Source organism: Erythranthe guttata, chromosome 11 (assembly GCF_056151865.1).
Source record: "Erythranthe guttata isolate IM_541 chromosome 11, IM_541, whole genome shotgun sequence".
NCBI classification, from domain to species: Eukaryota; Viridiplantae; Streptophyta; class Magnoliopsida; order Lamiales; family Phrymaceae; genus Erythranthe; species Erythranthe guttata.
In genome coordinates, this window is record NC_142543.1 from 8,620,347 (window position 1) to 8,644,566 (window position 24,220).

Sequence of the window (24,220 nt, forward strand, 5' to 3'; positions counted from 1 at the left end):
ATAATTAAACACCTAATTAAATATTATTTTCTACTAATTCTTTAACTAATCTCCTAAACATTGGCATAATTCTAAATTAATTTTCCGTATAATCTAATAATTAAACACATAATTAAATATTAATTTCTACTAATCATTTAACTAATCTTCTAAATATTTAATTTTTTAATCCAATTTTTTTCATATTATTAAATTTCGTATAATCTAATAATTAAACACGTAATTAAATATTAATTTCTACTAATTCTTTAACTAATCTCCTAAATATTGGCATAATTCTAAATTAATTATTAATTTTCCCTATAATCTAATAATTAAACACGTAGTTAAATAACACAAGTTTTGGTTTGTATAGGGATTCATGGGGCGTGCGATTTTGTGTGGATTTGGTAGGGAGGATGTTGATGAGATGTGTGGCCATATGAAAGGCTTCAACCCAATAGGTGGGGGGAAGGGAAGCTTGAAAGAGAAGTGAGCGGATCATGTTTGTGATGGTGCGGATCATGCGTTCGGCATGTCGGTTTTGAGGTGGAGAGTGGGGACATGAGAAACGGTGTAAGATACCGTGTTTGGCAAAGTATGTTTGAAAATCGGTGTTTTTGAATTCACGTCCATTATCGCATTGTAAAGCTTTAATGGGGTGCTGAAATTGGGTTTGTATAAGTTTGTGAAACTGTTGGAACAGTGAAAAAACATCAGATTTATAGTGTATTGGGAAAGTCCATGTATAGTGGGTGAAATCATCTATTAACACGAGGTAATATTTGAAACCAGAAATAGTAGAAATATGAGAGGTCCATAAATCAGCATGAATAATTTCAAAAGGTGCAACGGTAAATCAGCATGAATATGGGACGTTCTCCTTTCTGCTGGAAGCGGGGCTTATTTTGGAATTTTTGGTGCCGTGGCGCATCCACGAATTCTCCAAGGTGCCCTTTTTTAATTAGTCTCTCGATTTCTTGCTTTAGTTGAAAGCATTCGTCGGTAGTGTGTCCCCGATCTCGATGGTACTCGCAATATTTTTCCGATTTTTGCCTTTTCAGATTTCTTTCATCTGTCTCGGGGGCTGGACTAAACCTTTCTGCTCCGCTACCATCCAAACGTCCATGAGTTTCGCTTTTAGGGGAGTAAACTTTGGGTAGGTAGGGGCGTGGATCGAACGTCCTTCTTCCTTCTTTTTTGCCTCATGGCGCTCTTCTTCGCGCTTCCTTTTCACGGGAAGTCCCATCTCTACGACCTCTTCTATCCGGATAAACTTCTCCGCTAGATTCAGAAGCTCCTCCAGAGTTTGTGGGGGTCGTCCTGCTATGGATTCTTGGAAGCGAACGTGCCTCAAGTTATGTTGTAGTATATCGGCTAGTAGGTCGTGGTTAACATTGGGCACCTCGTGCACAGCTTTGACGAACCGTTGTACATAGTCTCTCAACGGTTCTCCTTCGCGTTGTTTGACTTTGAAGAGGTATGACCCGGTTTTGGCGTATCGATAATTGGCCCAGGCCGTCCAATGATCCTCCAGGCAAACCGTTGAACCAAGTGTGTGCTTGATCAGTTAAGGTAGTTTGGAAAATTTTGCAGTAAGCGGTATCACTGAGGCCGTAAAGGTCGATCTTAGCGAAGAAATTGTTAAGGTGAGTTTGAGGATCTCCGGTTCCATCGAACTAGGGCAGATTGGGGATCCTAAATCCGAGCGGTAAAACTTCCTCCATAATGGCCGGAATAAAGGGGCTTATTCGGGCGGGGAGTGCTCCAAATCGAGCGGCTGATCTTGAAATTTCTCGTCGTGGGCTTCTCGAATTACGTTTGTTACCATTTTCGCGGTGCCTTCTCGTTTCTTCAGTCTGAGAGTACCTACTCCCATGTTCGTCTTGTGGGAGTTGCCTCGGCGAAAGGATCGTCCGCGACGTCTATCGTCTCGAGGCCATTCTGATTAAACCGAATAAACATAAGCCCATGATGGCCTAACTCAATATTACGAGAGAAGCCGTTGGGTCGTATGCCTCCTCGGTTGAGAGGTTGGACCAAATTGGGGGGCCATCGCACAACACCTCTGCGAGTTGATCTCTTGTTACCGCGAGTTGCATTTGGTCCCAATTGAATGGTTCATGTCGGAGGTTATAAAAGGAATTGATAGCTTTGGCACACCAACCGACCCACTTTCCTCGAACCGTGCTCAACTTCCGATCCGTTGTAAGGAGGATACGGGTGTTGGCGTAGAACTAGCGAACCAAAGACAAATTGATCGACCCCTCCGGTTCCAATAATGCTTGCCACCCTCGTCGTATGAATTCTTGATGCAACGGGGCAAATTGTGGAAGGGTGATCTCATACGCGCGCTCCGTCACAAGCTTCTTCACTTTTTGTTTCTCAAAACGAGCCTTGGCGCCTTCGACACAAAAAGAATCGTCATCGGGGGTTGGAATTTGATCGGCCTTCTTGCCCTTCCCCTTGCATTTTGAAGTTCCTTCGCCTTGTGAGGTGCCCTCCCCGTCACGTCCTCGTTTCCCCGTGACTTGAGAATGCGTGTGGAAGGGATTTGAAGTGAATCGATGTTCGAAATTTCCCCCAAACTTGACTCGGGCAAATCGTCGAACACCTTGCGGGCGTTCTTGGTGGAATGGGTTTTTTGGAGAAATTTACCCTTCCTTGAAGCCTCCCTGCAAGAATCAACAACAAAACAACGTGTTTAAGTATTATGTGTGTGTAGTTGGTGGAATTTAGGCGAATTTGTTCAAAGAAAATCGAAAATTTTGAAAAGAGGGGATTAGGGTTCGAATGAGGAGAGAAAGAGGAATTAGAATTGTGAGAACTTTGGGTTGGAAAACCCCTCTTAATCTGCCCCGTTTTTTATCTCGGACGGCCGTGCGAGATTTAGGTGTAAAATCCGCACGGCTGCGCCGTTTCTCAAATTTGGGCAGTAGCCTTTTGTTTTCTCGGACGACCGTCCGAGATTTAAGTCACAAATTCGCACGGCCGTGCCGTTTCTCAGTTTGGGCAGTAGCTGCCTCTGATTCTCGGACAGCCGTGCGAGATTTAGGTATAAAATCCGCACGGCCGCGCCCTTTCTCGAATTTGGGCAGTAGCCTCTCCGAAATCTCACACGGCCGTGTGAGATTCCTGCCTTTTTCTTGCACGGCCGTGTGAATAATTGCAATTAGGCCCCTGAAAAATACAAACTTCTTATTAGTGCCCTTGAAACTTTTTTTTTTGGGTGCTAAATACCAACACGCAAGTGCACGTATCGCAAAAAAGTAGTAAAGTGGACTCGTGAGAGTCGGATGTCGATCCCACAGGGAATACGCAAATTACCTATATGACACGTACTCGCGTGTATTATGAGTCTACTATTCATAAACGATTCACTATATGTCTATGCAAACCTAGTATGAATAAAGCATTAAAATGACAAGTCTCGTAAACGGCTACCTAAGGTATTATCTGTATGTCTACGATAATACATGCAATTAACACATTCATCCGGTGAAAACTACTCGAAGGCTCTCCTATCCTTGTTCTAATTATTAAAACGATATGTCAATCAATTCTAACAATAACATATAGCAACATAAATTAGCTACTTTCATGCGCTAAATAAAATCAAATAGGAGAAATAATCGAAGAATTTAAACTTGCATAATATTAGAAAAATAGGTTCGAATCACCACATAGGGTTCCAACAAAATCCTAGAATAAAAACTTAGCTACTCATGTTCTTAACGAAAAGCATAATAAAAATACGAAAGTTCATAAAAAATCTAGAAATAAAAGTAAAGGAAGAACTATGATGAAGATTCATCAAGTCTTCGTCTTCGTTGCTCCGTTCTCTTGCTCCTAGATTGCGTGTGTAAAAGATAAAAGATGCATTCCTAATTGTGTGCTTTTTGGCCTTTTATAGGGTGTAAAAATATAAGCGGCTGGTTTCCTTGTGTAAATAAAGTTCCTTCACTGCGCCACTTCGTGAACCCGGACGGCCGTGTGAGAATTAGACTTGAAATCCGGACGGCCGTCCGGTCTTTAATTCTTTAGAGTTTTGATTTTCTTACTTTTGGCCCACTTTTTCTCCGAATTTGCAGTTTTTACCCCAAAAGTTTCCAATTCTTCAATTTGTACCTAAAATACAAATAATAACCATTTTAAGCACCAATTATCGTTAAAACACACCAAAAGCCCCAATTAAAAGGTGCAATTAAGTATAAAAATATACGCTTAACACCCCCCCCCAAACTTGAACTTTTGCTTGTCCTCAAGTAAAATCAATTTATAGCACAAAACTCAACTACACATCTCATTACATAGATCAATGGCTCAATTTCGCGTTTTCAGAACTTGTAATTATGATGACAATTCTTAGGCATTCGCAAGTTCAACATTCAACGGCACTTAGTCACTCACTATCACCAAAAACCACAAATCATACAATTGCTTCAAGTATCCAATATTTGCAAATTAAAGATAGAAAGAATTTATACTTACATGCATATATTTGACTCCAAATACTCACCAAATTATTCTACTCAACTAATATTGAACATTAAGCTATGAGGATCATTGGGACTTTGTGGCTTTCAATTGTAAGGCTCTTTGATCCGAGGTAGGTAATATGGGTATGTGTGGCTAATTTCTTGAATTGAGGTGATTACGCCAAAATTTTGAAAGAAAGGCGTTTGAAACAATGAATTCACCTCTAAGGACTTTAATAAACTCGATTCTTAAGAGTTCAAAAGTCTCCACTTTTGCTCTTAAGAGAATGGATCGAGCTTTCAAAACAATTCAACAACTAGTCCTTATTTCTCCCATCTAATCTCTTCTTCTTCTTTTCTCTCTCTTTTTTTTTTTTTAATCTTTTTTTCTTTTGAATATATATATATATATATATATATATATATATATATAAAGATGCACATATATATTTCTGTTTTTTTTTTTTTTTTTTCGAAGAAGAAGAAGACCTTATAAGAATTTTCGACCGAACTTCACGGGGTAATTATTCAAAAATCTCCACTTTTCTACCTTCTACATATTGGCTAAAAGAAAGAACACCTTTTCTCCGAGGCTCAAATCAAGGTTCTAAGGATAAATTCGATAAAAAGGTAGGCTTGAAAGGCTCAAACGGTTCTAAGAAGGCCCAAATCATATCCCAAATTACTTATTACCCAATACTTCGTATCATAAATGTCCTAAGGTGAGATTTAAAACCGAACAAAGCATGATTTAGCACAAATAAATTCCAAATTTAAAGTACAAAACATTCAACCAAAGCAATGCACAAGATGTGATTCCTAGCAATAATTCACTTCTACGTTCCGTTGAATCGAAAGCTAATCGACTATCTACTCCTTAACAACATAAAACAAGTAATCTCATCATCAAACATTGACCATCTCCCATCATCATAATTCATCGATGTGTCGATCCAAATTTTTTTTTTTTTTTTAATTTTTTAAAAAAAACAAATAATAAGACGATAACTAAAACAAAAACTAAAGCATGCAAACTAACAAACAAGTAAAACACAATTAAAACGCACATAAAAGAAAACAAGTAGTTAACCACCCCCAAACTTAAAATTCACATAATTGCCCTCAATGTGATTCGCCCGGAGTTTAAGGATAGAAAACACCTGTTTAAGCGTTGAGACCATCATCCGGTTGCTCACCAACTCCACCATGTGCATGAGCATCATCCTTCTCGTCATCCTCCAATAGCTCGGGTACCGGCTCAAGAACCGGTGCGGGAAAATCGTCGAACACCTTGTGGGCGTTCTTGGTGGAATGGGTTTTTAGAGAAAATTGCACCGTTCTTGAATCCTCCCTGCGCAAATCAACAACAAACTACATTGATTACGTATTATATGTTTGTAGTTGGTAAAATTTCGGTGAAATTTGTCAAAGAAAAGGGAAAATTTCGAAAAAGGAAGGCTAGGGTTCGAAGTGGGGGAGAGAGAGGATTTGAAATTATGGAAATTGTTTTTTTTTTTTTTTTTTTTTTTTTTGATTCGCACGGCCGTTCGAGATTTAGGTGAAAAATCCGCACGACCGTGCCCTTTCTCAGAATTGGGCAGTAGCATCTTCAAATTTCGGACGGCCGTGCGAGATTTAAGTGTAAAATCCGCACGGGCGTGCCCTTTTCCAATTTTGGGCAGTAGCACCATCGAAATCTCACACTGCCGTGTGAGATTCCTGCCTTCTCCTTGCACGGCCGTGTGAATAATATCAAAATTTGCAATTAAGCCCCTGAAAAATAAAAACTTCTTATTAGTGCCCCTGAATTTTTTTTATTTTTTAAATAAAGACAAAAACTAAAAAAAAAAATTAAAATAACATAAAATAAAAATAAGAAAAACGAAATCTCGGGTTGCCTCCCGAGAAGCGCTAAGTTTACAGTCTTCAGCCGGACTTTGTCTGCTTCTTTGATCAAGCTAACGTGACCGAAGTCATTAGGCGATTGAATTCCCCTCCACGATAATGCTCGTTTGATTCTTTAGGTGGCCACATCCTCCTTGCACGTTCATCACCGTTATCACCCCAACTCTTTTGACTATCTCTCGGAGGAATTGAAATTGAGTTCGCACAATAAACTTGCTCCTTCCGATTCCCTGTTCCGCCATCATCTCCTGCACTCAACGATGCTTTCCCATGGTCCAAACTCGAAACATCAAATTTTTCATAATTTGTAAAATCCATAAGATCAATAGTAAAGCATTCATTATTATTGCATGGATTTTTACTAAAAACATTAAATTTGATCTTTTGATCATGCACCGTCATTGTAAGATCACCACTAGCACAATCAATTAGAGTTTTCGACGTGGCTAAAAACGGTCTTCCTAAAATAAGAGGTATCTCCCTATCTTCATCTATATCAAGTATCACAAAATCAACCGGGAAGATAAATTTATTCACTTTCACTAGCACATTCTCTAAAATACCTTTTGGGTAAACTAAAGACCTATCGGCTAATTGGAGAGTTATAGCCGTCGGTTCAATCTCACCTAACCTAAGATTTTGATAAGTGGAATAAGGCATAAGATTAATGCTAGCACCTAAATCAATGAGTGATCTAAAATTTTTACCTCCTATAGTACAAGGAATAGTGAACTTACCTGGATCGCCGAGCTTTTGCGGAAGAGGCCGTGTAAGAATTGCATTGCATTGCTCTGTGAGTTGGATCATCTCGTTCCCTTGCAATTTCTTCCTCTTTGTCACGAGATCCTTGAGGAATTTCACCCACTTTGGCATCTTTTGAAGGGCTTCAATAAACGGGATATTTATGTGGATTTCATTCAACTTGTCCAAAAATCTTTGATAATCGGCATCGAGCTTCTTCTTTATAAGCTTCTGAGGATATGGAATTGGTGGGGCTCGTGATTTCACTGTGGATGATAGTGGTTCTTCGTGAGTTGCTTCTTTTTCCCCAATCACGCTCGGCTTCTCGATTACCGTGTTTTGCTTCTCTTTTCGTGGGGCTTCCTCCAATTGTCTCCCATTCCTCAAACTCACAGCGTTGCACTGCTCGACGTTGTTCTTCCGAGGATCTTCCGTATTCGACGGCAGTGCTCCCGATGGCCTCGCGGTTAGCTGGGTTGCAAGTTGAACCATTTGTGTTTCCAGATTTCGGATGGAGGCTTGGGTGGTTGTCATAAATTGTGCCAAGATATTTGCGAGATCACCACCTTGAGGTTGAGCTTGAGGTGGATTTTGAAATCCGGGAGTTGGTCGTGAATAATTAGGCGGTTGACCTTGAGGTGGTGCTTGCCTTTGTCCTTGCTGATTTCCTCCCCACCCAAAATTTGGGTGATCTTTCCATCCCGGATTATACGTGTTGGAGTGCGGGTTCCTCTGTTGTCGGTTGGTGTCATGCACATAATTTAGAGACTCCGTTTCGGCTACGACTTGGTCGGGAGCTTGGACTGCATGGACTTGTTGTGTCTGCAACGCCGCTACTTGCTTCGATAGCTTTTCTAACTGGGCCGTGATGGCAGTGACCCCGTCTAACTCCAAAATTCCTCCCGTCTTGACTGCTCCGCTATTCGACCGATCCGATGCTCGCATGTATTTATTTCTAGCGATTCGCTCCAAAAGCTCGTATGCTTCATCGTAAGTCAAACTCATGAACATTCCTCCTGCTACAGAGTCGAGCACGGTTCTCGAGTTGTCTTGTAGCCCATCGTAAAATATTTGCAGTTGGCGCCACTCTTGAAGTCCGTGATTCGGGCACCTCCTTACTAACTGTTTGAACCGCTCCCACGTCTCGAATAATGCTTCACCGGCTTCTTGTATGAAATTTTGAATTTCTCTCCGGATTCTCTCAGTTTTTGTTGGGGAGTTGTATGTGTTCATGAAAAGTTGTGCTAGCTGGGCCCAAGACGAGATGGAGCGCGGTGCGCGAGTTTGTAACCATTCTCGGGCTGCGCCTTGTAAGGAGTGCTTGAACAGGCGGAGTTGCAGTGCTTCGGGTGTTACTCCGTTCATCTTATGCGAATCACACGTTTCGAGAAAGTTGACCAAGTGGAGATGTGGGTCTTCGTGAGCCAATCCGCTGAATAATCCATTGTTTTGTAGCATAGATAGTGAGGAGTCCCGCTCGAATTTTGAAATTGTTGGCTTCAATGGGGGGCTGCTGGATGCTTGATTGAAACCCATTGAGTGTCGGAACGGTGTACTCATGCAATGCTCGTTGACGAGGTGGTGGATTAATTAGCTGGCGTTGCTCTTGCTCGTTGACAATTTCTCCCGCCGCATTCGGTGGGCGCCTTTGGTCACCTCCCCCACGGTTAATCTCTTCTTCCATTGTTGCGGGAGCGTTTTGAGCTAACCTTTGATTTCTCATGGCTTGCCTAAACATTCGCTCAATTTCGGGGTCGAGAGGTAGCAAGCTCGTGTCGTGTCCTCTTCGCATAAAAGGGACCTAAAACAAAATAATAAAAAATAAAATAATTAAATAAAATAAATAAAATGGCTGAAGTAAGAAAAATTGCTCAAATTTAATATTAGGATAAATAAATAATTTAGCCGTATTCCCCGGCAACGGCGCCAAAAACTTGTTGGGTGCTAAATACCAACACGCAAGTGCACGTGTCGCAAACAAGTAGTAAAGTGGACTCGTGAGAGTCGGATGTCGATCCCACAGGAATACGCAAATTACCTAATCCTAAGTACCAAATTCTAACAATTATGATTTTTATCCAGCTTACGCAAGTTTGTCAATAAATCAATTAAATAATTAAACTAATTAAGAAAGCAATAATCACGAGGAAATATCAATATAAAACGGATCTAGGATTTTATCTTCCCCCTATGCGATAATTCGTCACCAATTAAAAATTGGTCTAATATCTTGCTTTGTGCTGACATTTGTATGGCTGCCATGTCTGTCTATTCCATGGCTCCTTTTGATGGTAAGGGTGATTTTTCTATTTGGAAACAGAAAATGAAAGGTGTGTTAATTCAACAAAGATGCTATGTGGCTATTGATGAATCTTATGCTGCTGAAACTACTGCTTCTAAGAAAATAGAACTCGATGAACTTGCTTACTCTGCCATTATATTGAATCTTTCTGACTCTGTGATTAGAAAGGTAGGTACGCATGATTCTGCCAAAGGTCTGTGGGAAAAGTTAGATGAGTTGTACACTGAAACTTCTCTGCCCTCAAAATTGTTTCTACTCGAAAAGTTTTTTCGATTCAAATTGGATCTAACCAAAGATATTGATGAGAACATAGATCAGTTTACCAGATTAGTTCAGGATATTAAACTGACGGGAGACAAAAGTATTGATAACTATACTCCCATTGTTTTGTTAAACGCAATCCCTGATTCTTACAACGATTTGAAATCTGCTATTAAGTATGGCAGGGATAATATTTCTCTTGACACTGTCATAAACGGTTTAAAGAGTAAAGAACTGGATTTGAGAGTTAACAAAAACAATAAGAGTTTTGGTGAGGTAAACTTTGTGAGAGGAAGGCAGCAAAACCGATTTTCAAATAAGCCTTCCTCCAGTAACCAAAATGTTTTTCAAAATAGTTCTCATCAAAACAATTTTCAAAAGAAAAAGGGCAGGGGCAGGAGTAAGTCAAAAACTCGTGTTAGTAACCGTAAGTGCTATAACTGTGGTGAACCTGGTCATTATGCTCAAAACTGTGCTAAGCCTAATAAGCACTCTAATGATCAGCATGCTAATCATGTTTCTGATAATAATCTTGGTGATGTGTTTATGGTTGGTGAACATGCTTGTGTGAATTCTGTGCTATCATCTCTTGGTGAAAATGATTGGCTTTTAGATTTTGCATGCTCACATCATATTACTCCTATGAAACATGTTTTCTCCCACTATGAATCATTGAATAATTGCAATGTGACTATGGCTGATGGCACAAAACGCCAAGTTCATGGAATTGGAACTGTTTGCTTAAAGTTTGAAACTGGTTATGTGTTAACTTTGCAAAATGTGCGGCATGTTCCTAATTTGAGTGAAAATCTGATTTCATGTGCTATCTTAGAGGATGATGGGTTTCATGGTGGTTGGGGTAATGGTTGCATGAAAATTATGAGGGGTAATCTGCTATGTTTTAAGGCCATGAGAATTCAAAATATGTATGTATGTCATTCTGAATCATCTGCTTCTGTGAATGCTGTCCAAAGTGATCACTCTATTCTGTGGCATAATAGACTAGGTCATATTAGTAATAAAGGCCTCAGCATTCTGCATAATAATCACTATTTTGGCGATGATAAAGTGTCTGAGGTTACTATGTGTGACTCTTGCATCGTTGGAAAGCAAACTCGTGTTTCTTTTCAACCAACCCCTTCCCCCAATCCCTCTAAATGTTCTGATATTCTTGAGTATGTGCATGCTGATGTGTGGGGTCCTGCCAGTGTTCCTACACATGGTGGGAACCGTTACTTTCTGTCCATAATTGATGATTTTTCTCGTAAGGTGTTTGTCTTCCCGTTGAAACAAAAATCTGATGTTATTGATAAGTTCAAAACATGGAAAGTTTATATTGAGAACCAAACAGGAAAACGGATAAAAACCCTTAGGACAGATAACGGTACAGAATTTTGTAATCAAGAAATGGATGCTATGTGCTCTGAATCTGGTATTAAAAGGCACAAAACTGTTCCTTACTCCCCTCAGCAAAACGGGGTGGTTGAACGTATGAATCGAACTCTTTTAGAGAGGGTTCGAGCCATGCTCGCCACTTCGGGTTTACCAACTATGTTTTGGGGTGAGGCTGTTTTGACTGCCACCTATTTGATTAATAGATCTCCCTCTGTGCCTTTAAATGGTGATTTGCCTGAATGTGTTTGGTCGGGTAAAAAGGTTGATTTGTCCAACTTACGTGTTTTTGGTTGTGCTGCATTCATGCATCATAAAAGTGATAAGCTTGAACCTCGTTCTGTGAAATGTGTTTTCTTGGGTTATCCCGAAGGGGTTAAAGGTTATAGACTTTGGGTTAAAGGGGAACATGGCTATAAACTGCTATTAGTCGTGATGTGATTTTTAATGAATCTGTTTTTCCTTGCCTAATGTGGATGACTTGTCTCATTATCAACTTGCTAGAGATCGACCTAGACGTGAAAATGCTAGGCCTCCACAACGTTTTGATAGCTTTCATCTTGCTTCTCATGTTTTCAATGTGTTTGAATCTATAGATAGCAATGAACCTAAAACTGTTAGGGATGCTCTCAAATCTGATAAATCAGCTGAATGGTTAAATGCTATGAAAGAAGAAATGAACTCTTTGCATGTTAATCAAACCTGGACTCTTGTTCCTAAACCTGCTAATTGCTCTTTGGTAGACTGCAAATGATTGTTTAAGGTTAAGGATGAGGTAGACTCCATTAGGTATAAGGCTCGTCTTGTTGCTAAAGGTTTCACGCAAAAGGAAGGTATAGACTATACTGAAATTTTTGCTCCCGTTGTTAAATTTACCACTGTTCGTATTATGCTTGCATTAGTTGCGCATTTTAATTGGGAATTGAAACAAATGGATGTAAAAACTGCTTTCTTGCATGGTGAATTAGATGAGCATATTTACATGAAACAGCCCGAGGGCTTCGTAGATGCTAAAAGGCCTGAATATGTGTGTTTGCTGAAAAAATCTTTATATGGCTTGAAACAATCACCTAGGCAATGGAATAAGAAATTCGATTCTTGCATGCTTTCATTGAAGTTTAAGAAAAGTGATTATGACCCTTGTCTTTACTTCAAAGATACTCGCTCTGTGCCTATTTTCTTGTTGATCTATGTTGATGATATGCTCATAATCAGCCCTTGTGTGAAATCTGTTGATCATGTGAAAATGTGTCTAAGTGAACAATTTGACATGAAATACTTAGGGGATGCTAAGAAAATATTGGGCATGAACATTGATCGCAATCGAGATAATAATTTGCTATTCTTGAATCAAATTTCTTATGTGAGTAAGATCTTAGAAAAATTTGCCATGTCTAATGCTAAACCTGCAAACGTGCCTTTAGCTGCCCATTTTCAATTAAGTAAGGATCAGTCCCCCAAGACTGAAACTGAAATTGACTCTATGCAAACTGTTCCTTATGCCAATGCGATAGGTTCTGTGATGTACTTGATGGTAAGCACTCGTCCTGGTATAGCTTATGCGGTAAGTTGTTTGAGTCACTATATGTCGAACCCAGGTATGCCGCATTGGGAAGCTTTGAAATGGCTTCTTCGTTATTTGAAACATTCTTTGCATATTGGCCTAAATTTTTCTAAATCTAAAACTGAAATTGAATTAATTGGCTATGTTGACTCCAACTTTGCGAATGATAGAGATAGTAGGAAATCATCCACTTCTTACGTTTTCACTTTGTGTGGATCATGCATTAGTTGGAAATCGCAACTGCAGAATATTGTAGCCCTATCTACAACCGAGGCTGAATACATCGCTGCCACCGAGGCAATGAAAGAAGCCATATGGCTTAAAGGCATTCTGCGCGAAATTGGTTTTCTTAAAAAGGATGTCACCGTTTTCTCGGATAGCCAATCAGGAATTCAATTATGTAAAAACCCGGTTTTCCACGATCGTACTAAACACATTGAGATTAAGTATCACTTTATTCGTAATATTGTGGAACAGGGTATTATCAAGCTGGAAAAAATTCCATCACAATTTAATCCAGCAGATATGGGTACTAAGTGTCTACCGCTCGAGAAGTTTCGCTCTTGCTTGAAAAGCTTGAGCCTAATCTCTCAATCCTAATTATTGTGTGTAATTAAAGGGTTGTCTTCGTGACTGCCCCTACTTTTTAATCTGTGTGATTAATCTTTTAATGTACGGTGCTGACTTTGTGTGTTGTTGTGCAGGTACATTTAAAACGGCAATGATGACCTCATATCCCAATTTTGTCCCGATAGTCCATTTGGGCCCAGGTGGAGATTGTTAGATAAAAGGGGCCCAAATGTTTATTTGGCCCAAAACTGCTAACCCACCTTGTGCAGCCCACTCCCTTGGTGTCGTCCCAGCAGCTCACTTAAAGCCCAAGCAGAGTCAATCTGGACCGTTGACTGATAAGTCTCGATCTCAGCCATCCATGCCACATATATATATCTTCTCTCTCTCACAAAGCCTCCAAACCCTAACCTAGCAGCTGCACCTCTCTCTTCTCTCTTCTTCTCAACGGCCGAATCTTTCGCCGGTTTCCATGGCGGTCGGAGATTCGGTCGATTCCCTTTCCTTTCTTGCTACAGCTGCACGAGTATATATACATCTCTTCTTGACGATGAAGAATATAACGAAAACAACGAAATCTTCCCATCTTCTACCTTCTTGTCTTAAACCTCTCTGTGGTGAGTGGTTTCGTGACCTCTGTGAGTGAGGGTACCAGATCTGGGGAAACACTGTGTGTGTGAGTTCGATTCGTTGGGGTTTTGGGTTGGGTTGAGACTACAGTCGGAGTGAGGCTGAGATCTGAGCACTCGGATGATGTTTCGACTGCTGGGCGTGGATCTGTGAGCTTGACACCGGGAGTGTGTTGGCTGCCGCCGATTGGACTCCGGACGTGGACACGGGAAACGACGACTGAGCCGTCGCTGTGTCATCTTCTTCACCGGAGCCGAAAACGGGCAGATTTTCGATCTGCCCCAGATTCGTTCTTATGATTATTTATTTCTGTAATTTATTTGTTAAGTCTTAATCCCCTTCCCCTTAGGCTTATTAATCTGTGTAATTCATTTGATTAAAGGTCTGTAATATTAATTCTATTTGAACGGCCACCCAACAGTGGTACCAGAGCATCGTCAAGTTGGGGGTGCTCGTTCAAATAGGGCGTACGGAAATCCAACCGGATTCCGCTCAGGTATTGTACCCTAAACCCCCTATGGTTGGGATTTAGTTTTCTGCTGTGATTGGTACTGCCTTATTGTTAGATTCTGTGGTCTGTGAGCCACTGTGTGTGATTCGTGGTCTGTGAGCCACTCTGTGTGTTCTGTTGTGGTCTGTGTGCCACTCTTGCTTCTGTGTGAACATTATTCTTCCGCTGCATATATATATAAACTGCTCACTTATATATATAAATATTAAAGGGTGGTATAACTTGGATTCTCGACCTCACTTGACCGGACCGCAAGTGCCCTGGAATCCTGTGAGGGAGGGTCTCCAAGATTGCCTATCCTTGTTGCATATGCACCTGTCCCAATTTTGGCCTATTGTGAAAAATTGGTCTAATATCTTGCTTTGTGCTGAAATTTGTATGGCTGCCATGTCTGTCTATTCCATGGCTCCTTTTGATGGTAAGGGTGATTTTTCTATTTGGAAACAGAAAATGAAAGGTGTGTTAATTCAACAAAGATGCTATGTGGCTATTGATGAATCTTATGCTGCTGAAACTACTGCTTCTAAGAAAATAGAACTCGATGAACTTGCTTACTCTGCCATTATATTGAATCTTTCTGACTCTGTGATTAGAAAGGTAGGTACGCATGATTCTGCCAAAGGTCTGTGGGAAAAGTTAGATGAGTTGTACACTGAAACTTCTATGCCCTCAAAATTGTTTCTACTCGAAAAGTTTTTTCGATTCAAATTGGATCTAACCAAAGATATTGATGAGAACATAGATCAGTTTACCAGATTAGTTCAGGATATTAAACTGACGGGAGACAAAAGTATTGATAACTATACTCCCATTGTTTTGTTAAACGCAATCCCTGATTCTTACAACGATTTGAAATCTGCTATTAAGTATGGCAGGGATAATATTTCTCTTGACACTGTCATAAACGGTTTAAAGAGTAAAGAACTGGATTTGAGAGTTAACAAAAACAATAAGAGTTTTGGTGAGGTAAACTTTGTGAGAGGAAGGCAGCAAAACCGATTTTCAAATAAGCCTTCCTCCAGTAACCAAAATGTTTTTCAAAATAGTTCTCATCAAAACAATTTTCAAAATAAAAAGGGCAGGGGCAGGAGTAAGTCAAAAACTCGTGTTAGTAACCGTAAGTGCTATAACTGTGGTGAACCTGGTCATTATGCTCAAAACTGTGCTAAGCCTAATAAGCACTCTAATGATCAGCATGCTAATCATGTTTCTGATAATAATCTTGGTGATGTGTTTATGGTTGGTGAACATGCTTGTGTGAATTCTGTGCTATCATCTCTTGGTGAAAATGATTGGCTTTTAGATTCTGCATGCTCACATCATATGACTCCTATGAAACACGTTTTCTCCCACTATGAATCATTGAATAATTGCAATGTGACTATGGCTGATGGCACAAAACGCCAAGTTCATGGAATTGGAACTGTTTGCTTAATGTTTGAAACTGGTTATGTGTTAACTTTGCAAAATGTGCGGCATGTTCCTAATTTGAGTGAAAATCTGATTTCATGTGCTATCTTAGAGGATGATGGGTTTCATGGTGGTTGGGGTAATGGTTGCATGAAAATTATGAGGGGTAATCTGCTATGTTTTAAGGCCATGAGAATTCAAAATATGTATGTATGTCATTCTGAATCATCTGCTTCTGTGAATGCTGTCCAAAGTGATCACTCTATTCTGTGGCATAATAGACTAGGTCATATTAGTAATAAAGGCCTCAGCATTCTGCATAATAATCACTATTTTGGCGATGATAAAGTGTCTGAGGTTACTATGTGTGACTCTTGCATCGTTGGAAAGCAAACTCGTGTTTCTTTTCAACCAACCCCTTCCCCCAATCCCTCTAAATGTTCTGATATTCTTGAGTATGTGCATGCTGATGTGTGGGGTCCTGCCAGTGTTCCTACACATGGTGGGAACCGTTACTTTCTGTCCATAATTGATGATTTTTCTCGTAAGGTGTTTGTCTTCCCGTTGAAACAAAAATCTGATGTTATTGATAAGTTCAAAACATGGAAAGTTTATATTGAGAACCAAACAGGAAAACGGATAAAAACCCTTAGGACAGATAACGGTACAGAATTTTGTAATCAAGAAATGGATGCTATGTGCTCTGAATCTGGTATTAAAAGGCACAAAACTGTTCCTTACTCCCCTCAGCAAAACGGGGTGGTTGAACGTATGAATCGAACTCTTTTAGAGAGGGTTCGAGCCATGCTCGCCACTTCGGGTTTACCAACTATGTTTTGGGGTGAGGCTGTTTTGACTGCCACCTATTTGATTAATAGATCTCCCTCTGTGCCTTTAAATGGTGATTTGCCTGAATGTGTTTGGTCGGGTAAAAAGGTTGATTTGTCCAACTTACGTGTTTTTGGTTGTGCTGCATTCATGCATCATAAAAGTGATAAGCTTGAACCTCGTTCTGTGAAATGTGTTTTCTTGGGTTATCCCGAAGGGGTTAAAGGTTATAGACTTTGGGTTAAAGGGGAACATGGCTATAAACTGCTATTAGTCGTGATGTGATTTTTAATGAATCTGTTTTTCCTTGCCTTGTTGTGCATAATGCTGTGAATTCAGAGGCTGCTCCAAATGAGGTGGAGCTGCCTACTGTTAAATCTGAAAATGTGCCTGATATTGAATCTGAAATACTTGAAAGTTTGCATTACCAAAATGTTCAACATGACTTGCCTAATTTGGATGACTTGTCTGATTATCAACTTGCTAGAGATCGACATAGACGTGAAAATGCTAGGCCTCCACAACGTTTTGATAGCTTTCATCTTGCTTCTCATGTTTTCAATGTGTTTGAATCTATAGATAGCAATGAACCTAAAACTGTTAGGGATGCTCTCAAATCTGATAAATCAGCTGAATGGTTAAATGCTATGAAAGAAGAAATGAACTCTTTGCATGTTAATCAAACCTGGACTCTTGTTCCTAAACCTGCTAATTGCTCTTTGGTAGACTGCAAATGATTGTTTAAGGTTAAGGATGAGGTAGACTCCATTAGGTATAAGGCTCGTCTTGTTGCTAAAGGTTTCACGCAAAAAGAAGGTATAGACTATACTGAAATTTTTGCTCCCGTTGTTAAATTTACCACTGTTCGTATTATGCTTGCATTAGTTGCGCATTTTAATTGGGAATTGAAACAAATGGATGTAAAAACTGCTTTCTTGCATGGTGAATTAGATGAGCATATTTACATGAAACAGCCCGAGGGCTTCGTAGATGCTAAAAGGCCTGAATATGTGTGTTTGCTGAAAAAATCTTTATATGGCTTGAAACAATCACCTAGGCAATGGAATAAGAAATTCGATTCTTGCATGCTTTCATTGAAGTTTAAGAAAAGTGATTATGACCCTTGTCTTTACTTCAAAGATACTCGCTCTGTGCCTATTTTCTTGTTGATCTATGTTGATGATATGCTCATAATCAGCCCTTGTGTGAAATCTGTTGATCATGTGAAAATGTGTCTAAGTGAACAATTTGACATGAAATACTTAGGGGATGCTAAGAAAATATTGGGCATGAACATTGATCGCAATCGAGATAATAATTTGCTATTCTTGAATCAAATTTCTTATGTGAGTAAGATCTTAGAAAAATTTGCCATGTCTAATGCTAAACCTGCAAACGTGCCTTTAGCTGCCCATTTTCAATTAAGTAAGGATCAGTCCCCCAAGACTGAAACTGAAATTGACTCTATGCAAACTGTTCCTTATGCCAATGCGATAGGTTCTGTGATGTACTTGATGGTAAGCACTCGTCCTGATATAGCTTATGCGGTAAGTTGTTTGAGTCGCTATATGTCGAACCCAGGTATGCCGCATTGGGAAGCTTTGAAATGGCTTCTTCGTTATTTGAAACATTCTTTGCATATTGGCCTAAATTTTTCTAAATCTGAAACTGAAATTGAATTAATTGGCTATGTTGACTCCAACTTTGCGAATGATAGAGATAGTAGGAAATCATCCACTTCTTACGTTTTCACTTTGTGTGGATCATGCATTAGTTGGAAATCGCAACTGCAGAATATTGTAGCCCTATCTACAACCGAGGCTGAATACATCGCTGCCACCGAGGCAATGAAAGAAGCCATATGGCTTAAAGGCATTCTGCGCGAAATTGGTTTTCTTAAAAAGGATGTCACCGTTTTCTCGGATAGCCAATCAGGAATTCAATTATGTAAAAACCCGGTTTTCCACGATCGTACTAAACACATTGAGATTAAGTATCACTTTATTCGTAATATTGTGGAACAGGGTATTATCAAGCTGGAAAAAATTCCATCACAATTTAATCCAGCAGATATGGGTACTAAGTGTCTACCGCTCGAGAAGTTTCGCTCTTGCTTGAAAAGCTTGAGCCTAATCTCTCAATCCTAATTATTGTGTGTAATTAAAGGGTTGTCTTCGTGACTGCCCCTACTTTTTAATCTGTGTGATTAATCTTTTAATGTACGGTGCTGACTTTGTGTGTTGTTGTGCAGGTACATTTAAAACGGCAATGATGACCTCATATCCCAATTTTGTCCCGATAGTCCATTTGGGCCCAGGTGGAGATTGTTAGATAAAAGGGGCCCAAATGTTTATTTGGCCCAAAACTGCTAACCCACCTTGTGCAGCCCACTCCCTTGGTGTCGTCCCAGCAGCTCACTTAAAGCCCAAGCAGAGTCAATCTGGACCGTTGACTGATAAGTCTCGATCTCAGCCATCCATGCCACATATATATATCTTCTCTCTCTCACAAAGCCTCCAAACCCTAACCTAGCAGCTGCACCTCTCTCTTCTCTCTTCTTCTCAACGGCCGAATCTTTCGCCGGTTTCCATGGCGGTCGGAGATTCGGTCGATTCCATTTCCTTTCTTGCTACAGCTGCACGAGTATATATACATCTCTTCTTGACGATGAAGAATATAACGAAAACAACGAAATCTTCCCATCTTCTACCTTCTTGTCTTAAACCTCTCTGTGGTGAGTGGTTTCGTGACCTCTGTGAGTGAGGGTACCAGATCTGGGGAAACACTGTGTGTGTGAGTTCGATTCGTTGGGGTTTTGGGTTGGGTTGAGACTACAGTCGGAGTGAGGCTGAGATCTGAGCACTCGGATGATGTTTCGACTGCTGGGCGTGGATCTGTGAGCTTGACACCGGGAGTGTGTTGGCTGCCGCCGATTGGACTCCGGACGTGGACACGGGAAACGACGACTGAGCCGTCGCTGTGTCATCTTCTTCACCGGAGCCGAAAACGGGCAGATTTTCGATCTGCCCCAGATTCGTTCTTATGATCATTTATTTCTGTAATTTATTTGTTAAGTCTTAATCCCCTTCCCCTTAGGCTTATTAATCTGTGTAATTCATTTGATTAAAGGTCTGTAATATTAATTCTATTTGAACGGCCACCCAACAGTGGTACCAGAGCATCGTCAAGTTGGGGGTGCTCGTTCAAATAGGGCGTACGGAAATCCAACCGGATTCCGCTCAGGTATTGTACCCTAAACCCCCTATGGTTGGGATTTAGTTTTCTGCTGTGATTGGTACTGCCTTATTGTTAGATTCTGTGGTCTGTGAGCCACTGTGTGTGATTCGTGGTCTGTGAGCCACTCTGTGTGTTCTGTTGTGGTCTGTGTGCCACTCTTGCTTCTGTGTGAACATTATTCTTCCGCTGCATATATATATATAAACTGCTCACTTATATATATAAATATTAAAGGGTGGTATAACTTGGATTCTCGACCTCACTTGACCGGACCGCAAGTGCCCTGGAATCCTGTGAGGGAGGGTCTCCAAGATTGCCTATCCTTGTTGCATATGCACCTGTCCCAATTTTGGCCTATTGTGAAAAATTGGTCTAATATCTTGCTTTGTGCTGAAATTTGTATGGTTGCCATGTCTGTCTATTCCATGGCTCCTTTTGATGGTAAGGGTGATTTTTCTATTTGGAAACAGAAAATGAAAGGTGTGTTAATTCAACAAAGATGCTATGTGGCTATTGATGAATCTTATGCTGCTGAAACTACTGCTTCTAAGAAAATAGAACTCGATGAACTTGCTTACTCTGCCATTATATTGAATCTTTCTGACTCTGTGATTAGAAAGGTAGGTACGCATGATTCTGCCAAAGGTCTGTGGGAAAAGTTAGATGAGTTGTACACTGAAACTTCTATGCCCTCAAAATTGTTTCTACTCGAAAAGTTTTTTCGATTCAAATTGGATCTAACCAAAGATATTGATGAGAACATAGATCAGTTTACCAGATTAGTTCAGGATATTAAACTGACGGGAGACAAAAGTATTGATAACTATACTCCCATTGTTTTGTTAAACGCAATCCCTGATTCTTACAACGATTTGAAATCTGCTATTAAGTATGGCAGGGATAATATTTCTCTTGACACTGTCATAAACGGTTTAAAGAGTAAAGAACTGGATTTGAGAGTTAACAAAAACAATAAGAGTTTTGGTGAGGTAAACTTTGTGAGAGGAAGGCAGCAAAACCGATTTTCAAATAAGCCTTCCTCCAGTAACCAAAATGTTTTTCAAAATAGTTCTCATCAAAACAATTTTCAAAATAAAAAGGGCAGGGGCAGGAGTAAGTCAAAAACTCGTGTTAGTAACCGTAAGTGCTATAACTGTGGTGAACCTGGTCATTATGCTCAAAACTGTGCTAAGCCTAATAAGCACTCTAATGATCAGCATGCTAATCATGTTTCTGATAATAATCTTGGTGATGTGTTTATGGTTGGTGAACATGCTTGTGTGAATTCTGTGCTATCATCTCTTGGTGAAAATGATTGGCTTTTAGATTCTGCATGCTCACATCATATGACTCCTATGAAACACGTTTTCTCCCACTATGAATCATTGAATAATTGCAATGTGACTATGGCTGATGGCACAAAACGCCAAGTTCATGGAATTGGAACTGTTTGCTTAATGTTTGAAACTGGTTATGTGTTAACTTTGCAAAATGTGCGGCATGTTCCTAATTTGAGTGAAAATCTGATTTCATGTGCTATCTTAGAGGATGATGGGTTTCATGGTGGTTGGGGTAATGGTTGCATGAAAATTATGAGGGGTAATCTGCTATGTTTTAAGGCCATGAGAATTCAAAATATGTATGTATGTCATTCTGAATCATCTGCTTCTGTGAATGCTGTCCAAAGTGATCACTCTATTCTGTGGCATAATAGACTAGGTCATATTAGTAATAAAGGCCTCAGCATTCTGCATAATAATCACTATTTTGGCGATGATAAAGTGTCTGAGGTTACTATGTGTGACTCTTGCATCGTTGGAAAGCAAACTCGTGTTTCTTTTCAACCAACCCCTTCCCCCAATCCCTCTAAATGTTCTGATATTCTTGAGTATGTGCATGCTGATGTGTGGGGTCCTGCCAGTGTTCCTACACATGGTGGGAACCGTTACTTTCTGTCCATAATTGATGATTTTTCTCGTAAGGTGTTTGTCTTCCCGTTGAAACAAAAATCTGATGTTATTGATAAGTTCAAAACATGGAAAGTTTATATTGAGAACCAAACAGGAAAACGGATAAAAACCCTTAGGACAGATAACGGTACAGAATTTTGTAATCAAGAAATGGATGCTATGTGCTCTGAATCTGGTATTAAAAGGCACAAAACTGTTCCTTACTCCCCTCAGCAAAACGGGGTGGTTGAACGTATGAATCGAACTCTTTTAGAGAGGGTTCGAGCCATGCTCGCCACTTCGGGTTTACCAACTATGTTTTGGGGTGAGGCTGTTTTGACTGCCACCTATTTGATTAATAGATCTCCCTCTGTGCCTTTAAATGGTGATTTGCCTGAATGTGTTTGGTCGGGTAAAAAGGTTGATTTGTCCAACTTACGTGTTTTTGGTTGTGCTGCATTCATGCATCATAAAAGTGATAAGCTTGAACCTCGTTCTGTGAAATGTGTTTTCTTGGGTTATCCCGAAGGGGTTAAAGGTTATAGACTTTGGGTTAAAGGGGAACATGGCTATAAACTGCTATTAGTCGTGATGTGATTTTTAATGAATCTGTTTTTCCTTGCCTTGTTGTGCATAATGCTGTGAATTCAGAGGCTGCTCCAAATGAGGTGGAGCTGCCTACTGTTAAATCTGAAAATGTGCCTGATATTGAATCTGAAATACTTGAAAGTTTGCATTACCAAAATGTTCAACATGACTTGCCTAATTTGGATGACTTGTCTGATTATCAACTTGCTAGAGATCGACCTAGACGTGAAAATGCTAGGCCTCCACAACGTTTTGATAGCTTTCATCTTGCTTCTCATGTTTTCAATGTGTTTGAATCTATAGATAGCAATGAACCTAAAACTGTTAGGGATGCTCTCAAATCTGATAAATCAGCTGAATTGTTAAATGCTATGAAAGAAGAAATGAACTCTTTGCATGTTAATCAAACCTGGACTCTTGTTCCTAAACCTGCTAATTGCTCTTTGGTAGACTGCAAATGATTGTTTAAGGTTAAGGATGAGGTAGACTCCATTAGGTATAAGGCTCGTCTTGTTGCTAAAGGTTTCACGCAAAAGGAAGGTATAGACTATACTGAAATTTTTGCTCCCGTTGTTAAATTTACCACTGTTCGTATTATGCTTGCATTAGTTGCGCATTTTAATTGGGAATTGAAACAAATGGATGTAAAAACTGCTTTCTTGCATGGTGAATTAGATGAGCATATTTACATGAAACAGCCCGAGGGCTTCGTAGATGCTAAAAGGCCTGAATATGTGTGTTTGCTGAAAAAATCTTTATATGGCTTGAAACAATCACCTAGGCAATGGAATAAGAAATTCGATTCTTGCATGCTTTCATTGAAGTTTAAGAAAAGTGATTATGACCCTTGTCTTTACTTCAAAGATACTCGCTCTGTGCCTATTTTCTTGTTGATCTATGTTGATGATATGCTCATAATCAGCCCTTGTGTGAAATCTGTTGATCATGTGAAAATGTGTCTAAGTGAACAATTTGACATGAAATACTTAGGGGATGCTAAGAAAATATTGGGCATGAACATTGATCGCAATCGAGATAATAATTTGCTATTCTTGAATCAAATTTCTTATGTGAGTAAGATCTTAGAAAAATTTGCCATGTCTAATGCTAAACCTGCAAACGTGCCTTTAGCTGCCCATTTTCAATTAAGTAAGGATCAGTCCCCCAAGACTGAAACTGAAATTGACTCTATGCAAACTGTTCCTTATGCCAATGCGATAGGTTCTGTGATGTACTTGATGGTAAGCACTCGTCCTGATATAGCTTATGCGGTAAGTTGTTTGAGTCGCTATATGTCGAACCCAGGTATGCCGCATTGGGAAGCTTTGAAATGGCTTCTTCGTTATTTGAAACATTCTTTGCATATTGGCCTAAATTTTTCTAAATCTGAAACTGAAATTGAATTAATTGGCTATGTTGACTCCAACTTTGCGAATGATAGAGATAGTAGGAAATCATCCACTTCTTACGTTTTCACTTTGTGTGGATCATGCATTAGTTGGAAATCGCAACTGCAGAATATTGTAGCCCTATCTACAACCGAGGCTGAATACATCGCTGCCACCGAGGCAATGAAAGAAGCCATATGGCTTAAAGGCATTCTGCGCGAAATTGGTTTTCTTAAAAAGGATGTCACCGTTTTCTCGGATAGCCAATCAGGAATTCAATTATGTAAAAACCCGGTTTTCCACGATCGTACTAAACACATTGAGATTAAGTATCACTTTATTCGTAATATTGTGGAACAGGGTATTATCAAGCTGGAAAAAATTCCATCACAATTTAATCCAGCAGATATGGGTACTAAGTGTCTACCGCTCGAGAAGTTTCGCTCTTGCTTGAAAAGCTTGAGCCTAATCTCTCAATCCTAATTAT